Source organism: Pinus tabuliformis, chromosome 8 (genome assembly GCF_031772625.1).
Source record: "Pinus tabuliformis cultivar Carrire ecotype Pingquan chromosome 8, CPIR1, whole genome shotgun sequence".
NCBI lineage: Eukaryota > Viridiplantae > Streptophyta > Pinopsida > Pinales > Pinaceae > Pinus > Pinus tabuliformis.
Genome location: NC_142294.1, coordinates 8,764,309 through 8,772,517, shown reverse-complemented (window position 1 = coordinate 8,772,517; position 8,209 = coordinate 8,764,309).

Here is an 8,209-nt window from a genome sequence, read left to right as displayed (position 1 = left end):
TGTTCAACCTGTCCTAAGGCTGCCCCTATGGCTTTGTTTGAGGCATCAGTGTGGATGTGGAAAGGTAGGGCCGAGTTTGGACCTCTTAATATCGGGGCAGACACCAACTTATCCTTTAATTCGTTCAAAGCCCTTTGACAGTTGTCCGTCCATTTGAACTCAACATCTTTTGCTAAGAGGCCAAACAGTGGCAAGGCTAGCTTACTAAAGTCTTTAATAAATCTTCTATAATATCCTGCTAATCCTAGGAAACTCCGAACATCTCTTACTTTCTGAGGAGGTGGAACATTTTTGATGAGAGAAATTTTATTAGGATCCACCTGCAATCCTTGGCAAGAAATGGTATGTCCTAGCACGGTCCCTTCAATCATCAAGAATTCACATTTTTCAGGACTAAGGGACAGGTTCATCTCAATGCACTTGGTTAGGACTTTTCCCAAATTGGACAATGCTTCTTGGAAGTTGGACCCATAGGGAGTGGAGTCATCCATATAGATTTCCACCGAATCATGGACCAGCTCAGAAAAGATGCTCAATACTGCCCTTTGGAAAGTGGCAGGAGCGTTGCATAGCCCAAAGGGAAGGACTCGGTAAGCAAAGGTACCCCAAGGACAAGTGAAGGTGGTCTTATCTTGGTCTTCCGGGCTGATTTGGATCTGGTTATACCCGCTGAACCCATCTAGGAAAGAGAAAAACTTCTTCCCCGCTAGTCCATCCAACACTTGATCTATGAAAGGCAGAGGAAAGTGGTCTTTCTTGGTGGCTTTGTTCAGTTCTCAGTAGTCCACACAGATTCTCCACTTTCCATTTTTCTTGGGTACCAACACCAGAGGGGACACCCATTTGCTATCCGAGATGGGGTAGATGAATCCTGCATCCAACAGTTTTTGCAGTTCTTCTTTGACAATGTCCTTAAGGGTTGAATTCATTCTCCTCTGAGGTTGCCTGACTGGTTTACAATCTTCTTTGATGTAGATGTGATGGATACAGACCGAAGGATGGACTCTTTTCATCTCCTTATAGCTCCAAGCGAAAGCATCTAGATGACTGGACAACAGACTATACAACTCCTTCTCCTGGGAAGGAGATAGGGAGGAACTGATCTTTAACATTCTCTCGAGGCCAAAATCCACATTTTTGACTCTGGGAGAGAGTGGATCGGTCACACAAAGGTCCACTAAGGTGCTGGCTTGAGTATCTTCCACCAATTTCTTTAAGGACAATGCACTTGGAGGCGGATTCTGAATCGAGGTCTCAATCAAATCATCCTCGATTTGAGGACCTCCCCTGGTGGTTTCTAAGGTGCACAAGGGTGCAGAGTACACCTCATCCTCTTCTCCTTCTTCCAACCAAAGTGGTAAGTCATACTCTAATAGAGGTTGGCCAGGAGGGTATAGGACTAGCTGCTTGGACATAGGACCATTTTTGATGGTCATGTTTCCTACTCGGCAACTTATGTAAGCATCCGTAGTGGCTAACCTAGGTCTTCCCAAAATAAGGGGGTATCCGGTAAGCTTTGCCTTGGGCTGAAGAACCAAGAAGTCCGCAAGATACTCCCAAGAGTCAACAGAGACCAAGACATCCTCCACAATCCCTTCGGGAGTCACAGTGGAGTGATCTGCCAACTGCAGGACCGTCGAGGTCTTCATTAAGGAACCCTGAAGGTTGAGTTTGAGCATGGTATCCCTGGTCATCACATTAATGGCAGCCCCTAAATCAATCAAAGTGTGGGGTATGATGGTGCCATTGATGTGGACATCAACTACATGACTCCCAGGATCCAAATACTTTGGACAGATTACTTGCCCCAACATAAGATCAGACATTTGTCCTATGACATTTATGGTTGAGGCATCTCTTTTTCGCCTGCCTGGGTGCCTGAAACACTTTTCCTTAACCAATTTGTTGTATATCGGTACATCTTTGATGGCTTGGAGAAGTGGTATTCTCACACACAACTGTTTGAGTTCTCCTAGAAGCTCATTCTCCTCTGGGTCGGGTTGTGTGGTTACTGTTAGTCTCTCAGGAAAGGGTGGAGTGGTCTTGGGTTCACTTTCCTGTTTATCCTCCTCTTCCTCTAGGGGAGGAGGTTGGCGATCCGAAAGAGTCTTCCCGGATCACAGGTTGATCTCCTGGATCTCCACAACATAGGTAGGGCAGGTTGTTTCCCTGGTATATACCTGCTGGGTCTGTCGGTTGTTGGGATTCGGGTTCGGTTGAGCAGGCATTTGGGGTTGTCTCGGAGGAGCAGGAGGTAATGGTTGTGGTTGAGCTGGTGGTGGAGGAAAAATGGTGGGAGGAGTGTTGTACTGGGGCCTCCACCCCGATTGAGGTGCATTCCACTGAGGTTGTGGCTGGACATGTGAGTCAAACGAATGAGTAGTGGGCTGAGTATGTTATTGAGGTGGGTAAGACCATGGAGGAGGCACAAACCAGGGAGGATGAGAAGGGGGACCCCAAGAAGGCATAGGAGCAGATTGATTGGGGCTATAATAGGTTTGGGATGTCCCTTGCATCCCCTGCTGGTAAGGTCTAGGTCCATGCGGCCTCCTTTGGTTGAGGAAGTAGAGAGGTTCAGTGGGTGCCTCAGTTCCTTGGTACATGGCCTTAAACCCAGGTAAGGTTGGGCATTGGTTTGTGGGGTGGTCCTCCTCACAAACGAAGCATACCTCTACTGAGTGTAATGGACACTCGTTCTTAGGGTGATTCCTTGTACACCTAGGACAGAAGATGGCCAAAGCCCTCTCAGCTTCCTCTTTCTTTTGCTGGATTCGGAATGTATCAAGTTGCATGGAAATGGTCTGTCTCACCTCACTTTTGAGGTCCTCCAGCTGATTAACAAACTCATGCTTGGAGAAAGTAGCGCTAGCTGAAAGGGGGTTTCCCCTACCTCTTTTCCGGGCTGCCCTAGAGTGGTTTCTAAACATAGTATTTATATCCTCATAAGGTAGTTGGTAAATGTCTCCTCCAGCTAGCATGTGAAGGGTATCTAGAAGGTCTTCAGGGACTCCTCGGAGCAGGACCAACTTGAGAGATTCAGGGTCGAGTGTGCACCTGGCCCGTTTATAGCTAAGTTGGAATCTTTCCTCATAATCTTCTAAAGACTCATCATTTCCCATGGTCATCCAAAACATTTCTCCCTTGGCTTCCTTGGACCTACAGTAGTCCCGTATTTGGTATTGAAAGCTTGTTGCATCTGAGCCCAAGTGGTGATACTGTTTCCAGGTAATCCCATGAACCAGCGTAATGCTGCATCCTTGAGGGTAGAGGGAAAGAGTTTTAGTTTTTGCTCATCTTCTGTATAGTCATAGGTTCGAAAAAGGACAACAAACTCAAACAGGAAGGTATCAGGGTCTTCAGTAGTCAATCCATGGAAGTGAGCTAAAGCGGAGGGGCTTATGTTTTTCATTTTCATGTCTCCATTGGTCTCTCGGATGGGAAAGGCACCTTCTATTCTCTCATATTCTCTTCCATCTTCAGCCATGGCTTCAGGTGGAGTGGTTTCTAACTCTTCTTCTGGTATAGGATCTTCGTATATCTCAAGAGGCTCGCCTATAGGTTCTTCTGGGTCACTGTCACCAAAGAAGAGAGCAGGGTGACTCAGTGAAGTGGTGGGGGTGTTGGGTAAGAATTTGTCAGTTTTATCACTGTTCCTACGAGGCATGAAATGGAAAGGCTTTTGATTGCTTTTTGCTTTTTCTGCTTGTACCTGCAAAACTAAAATAGATTGAACTACAACTAGCTACCTTGCTGAAATGGAGATGTGGAATTGAAATGAAAGCAGGAAAGGACTAAGCTACATTGCTCAAATGAAATTGCAGGAATGAAATTCTAGTCTACGCTTGCAGAATTGAAATTGCTAATCTACGCTTGCAGAATTGAAATTGATAATCTACGCTTGCAGAATTGAAATTTTAGAATTGAAATTCTAATCTATGAAAGCAGGAAATATCTATTTTACTTTTGCGGAAATGAAATTCCAGGATGGAAATGAAATAAACTATTTAGCAAAAGGCGAGTGTAGAAAAATAGAAGAAAAGCAACAATCACCAATACTCTGACGCTTCCCCGGTAACGGTGCCAAAAAGATGGTGGGCTCCAGTATTGCAACAATAATGCTGCAACTCCTAGGACTCCCTTCTTTACCTTATCAACCCGGTAGTTCATAACAAACTTGGAAGCGACAGTGCTGTATGCACAAGTACTAGCTCTTGCCGCAGCTGTCACTTGGTCAGCTGGCACAAGTCCGCTAGGGGTTCAAGCCAACTTCTATGAGCTCTTAGAAGAAGCTTTGTACCTGATGGATAGAAGCTAACTCAAAGGAAGCTAATCTACTTGCAGAAAGAAACTAAAAGCCAAAGAGTAACATAAACCCTAGCAAACCCTAATTCTACCAGCTAGTCTTACTAATGCAAAGGAGAGGATGCAAACTATTGAAAAATATGCCATTACTTCTACAAAGGTAAAATGCACATGCCTATGCTATCTCTATCTGAAGAACATATCTTTTTGTATTTTTGATTAAGTTATCAGAACTATCATACATGTGCTTTTGACTGGCTTTTCACTGTGCAAGGGTGGATCAAGGAAGGGGAATGCTTGGAAAAGGTTGGGAAGGCGCGGAGAAGGTCTAAGGAGTCCCTAACACCCTTCCAGAGAGTTTCACAAAGTTTGGCTATCCAGCAACCTCACTTGTGAGCTTCTACAGGAAGTCTGCAGGGGTTCTACAGGATGTTTCAGGGATTTCTACAGGATGTTCTAAGGTTGGATTTTAAAGGATGGATGAGTGAAGGAGGATGCATGAATGGATATAGAGGTAGGGTAGGGGTCTGAGATGGCCCAGTGACTCATGGATGAAGTGATGAGAGGGTGTGGACAGCTCACTTGGTTTAAAGGAGACTAAGGTCAAGGAAGAGCAGGAAGGTAGGGTTACGTGGACAGAAGAGTAGTTGTGAGATGAAGAAGCTAACTAGGAGATGGAGCAGCTGGCCTAGACGAAGCTTAGGTGGATGAGAGAAAGATGGATATGCCCTACACGGTGTGTACTTAACTGAATCAACCAAATCCTGCATATAATCAAAATCTTAGCTAATCTATCCGAACTGTCAACGAAACAAATGAAAAACAACTTTATTTCCAAAGAGAACCATGTACAACACTTAAACAAAGAAACATCTAAAAAGGTCTGAATGCATGACTAACTTCTACAAATGAAAACATTACACCAAAAATTGCATGGTCAAGCAAACTAGTGCTTTTGTTGAGCAGCACTGGTTCTACAATTCCAGCCCCTGATCCAATAAAGGAGAGGTGAAACTGAGAGTGCAGGCAACCCTTTTCTAGAGCTTTTTATCAATTCTTATCTGATCAATCTATTCTACACATCTGAAGCAATTCTATTCCTCAGCAATGACATACTTCACCAACACAACTAAATCTAGCTCAACAAACTTCGTTTCAAATGCATAAGAGGAAAATCACAGTGTTGAAAGGAAAGATAAAAATACAAATAAGGAGGCCCTAGGATCTTAGGTTGGGCCCAACCCTGAGAGCTATGGCTCCTATAAGAAACTCAGAGCTGATATCAAATCTGACTGCTTCCGATTATCAAAAAATAATCATAAGTCAAAAGTTATGCCAATAATGGCTACAAGAGAACAAAACAGAGCTAGCAGCCTGTAGTGCAGAATATGCAAAAGTTTTTCAAAAGTCCTTTTCGAAGGCTGAGGCCTTAACATTTATACACTACGAGGCCCTAGCTGGCCTCCTAAATCTATGGGACTTGCTGCCCAAACCGTGAGTGAACAACTCCTTCCAAGAAATTTGTTTGGCTGCCTTCTAGATCCGGTTTGGTGGCCTTTGGAGCTCGGAGTTGGGGGTGAAGATCCCGAGGGAGGCTATTTAATGCCATAGACAACCCCCCTATGAAACCTCAACCCAAGCTTGGCTGTCTCCTAGCCCATGTCTACTCGGTTTTGCTCCAACATGTGTCAAAAAATCCTGAAATGAGCACGTGTTAGCCACCTAGGAATAGTGACTACCCTTATTCGTACAAATGACATAAACATACTAAAAAATAATGCATAATTTATGAAAAATGAAGGATTGAACAAGGGTAGTTAGGCCAAATGAGCCCAAAATGTTACCAAATTTGGGGCTCATCACTTCTCTCCAAAGACCACTAGATTTTCTGCTTCACTTTCAGGAACCACAGAACTGTTGCACCCATCAATAACAATGCTACCTTGCAGCTTGTACAGAGTTCCAATCTAAACTCCCCGCATCAATACCAGTGCTCCCCAAACCATTTTGATGGTATCCTTCTCGAACACTGTTTTTACACCTGCATCATCCAGCTTGCTTAAAGAAATTAGATTTTTGGCTAATTCAGGAATATGTAGAACACTTGGAAGTGTTCTAACCCTTCCACCTTGCAACTTCAACTTTACTTTTCCGCGACCAATGATTCTAGCCTTCCTGTCATCCCCCAAGAAGACATCACCACCATCATATTTCTCATACTCGCAGAACCACTCTCTATGGGGAGTGAAGTGAAAGGATGCACCTGAGTCAATCAACCATACCTCATGATCTACATGTGTACTTGAAGAAGCCAAGTACACATCCCCACCTTCATCTGAGGTGGTTTTCGCCTCTGCAGAAGGAGCATCATTAGATCCCTTTCCTTTATCAGGAGCTTTGGATTTACAGTGCCTTTCGTAGTGCCCTTCCTTTCCACATTTCTAGCACACCACCTTTACAGGTTTTCCTAGATTTAGATCTCCCTCTAGATTTAGTTCTCCCACTCGATGACTTATTTTTGTTTCTGTTCTAGGACTGTCCTCGTATAGACAAGGCATCACCATTCTGGCTCTCCATATTTTCTAGTCTCATCTCCTTCGTCAGCAAGGATGAGACTATTTCATCAAACTGCAAGGCAGCTGCATTGCTACCTATTGCAATAACCATACTATCCCATGAATCTAGTAGAGAACACAACAAACCGATGCACTTATCTTCATTTGAAATTTTAATATCAACAAATGCTAAACTGACTTACCACAGTATTAAATGCATTCAGATGCTCTGTCACCAAGTCTCCATCTTTCATCTTCAAGTTATACAGCTATTTCCGCAGGAACTGTTTATTCACCAGAGACATAGATTGGTACAAAGTCCCTAACTTGTCCCACAAAGCCTTCGCCGTAGCTTCCCCTGATACATTTAGCAATACTGAATCTGAGACACACAATCGTATTGTGCTCTTTGCCTTCCGATCCAACTTCTTCCATTCTTCATCGGAAACTCCTGTTGGTTTAGTACCTAGATCTACCGTGATCCACTGATCTTTATCCACCAACAGATCCTCCATATTGAGTTTCCACAACTCAAAACTCTAACCATTAAGTTTCTTGATCTCTATCTTTCCACTGCTCGCCATCTTCTTTCACCACCAGAATCGATCTCGCAAATCTCCCACTGAACATGGTCTACCATAGGCCCGAGTGAAACCCCTCAACAACAAAGGCATCCCCTTGAAGCCAAAATAGCTCTGATACCAAATGTAGGTTTTAACCCCATACAAAAATTACCCGCATACGAATTCTAAAACACAGAAAATAAACAATGCGAGAGAATAACGCATAAAACACATATACACAGAGATTTTCCCCTGGATCCCAAAACCGGGACTAACATATTGATTTTTCATTATATTCCTTTCAATGTTACAATATATATTTATACATGTTGAAGCATCCAATACCATGGATCGGAAAACCATAGTAGGTTCACCCAACCTAATATAGGGTCCAAAACAAATTTCCCGGGGCACTGCCCCGGACCCCATAAAGGGGGGCTACCCGCCCTCCTCAAACCCCCCAGACAAAGGGGGTTGCCTCTACCCCCCAGTTCACTACATAGGTTAGACGTGGAAAGAATATAACACAACCCAACATTAAAGAAGTTCCTGTGATTATCGAATCTACTAACCTATTGATTGTAGTTGAAGTTCCTCCTACTGACTTGTTGATTGATATTCTTTGAAGCAAAATGAGTACAATTTACTTGAGGTTGATTGTGGCTTCTGTTCATCCTTGAAGTAAATTGAGCCTGATTCACCTAGTGATCTGCTTTATGCCTTTGCTGATGATTGTCGGACTATTCATTGCTCTTTTCTGCATCACGATAGCTTTTAGTGGAGGTTGAC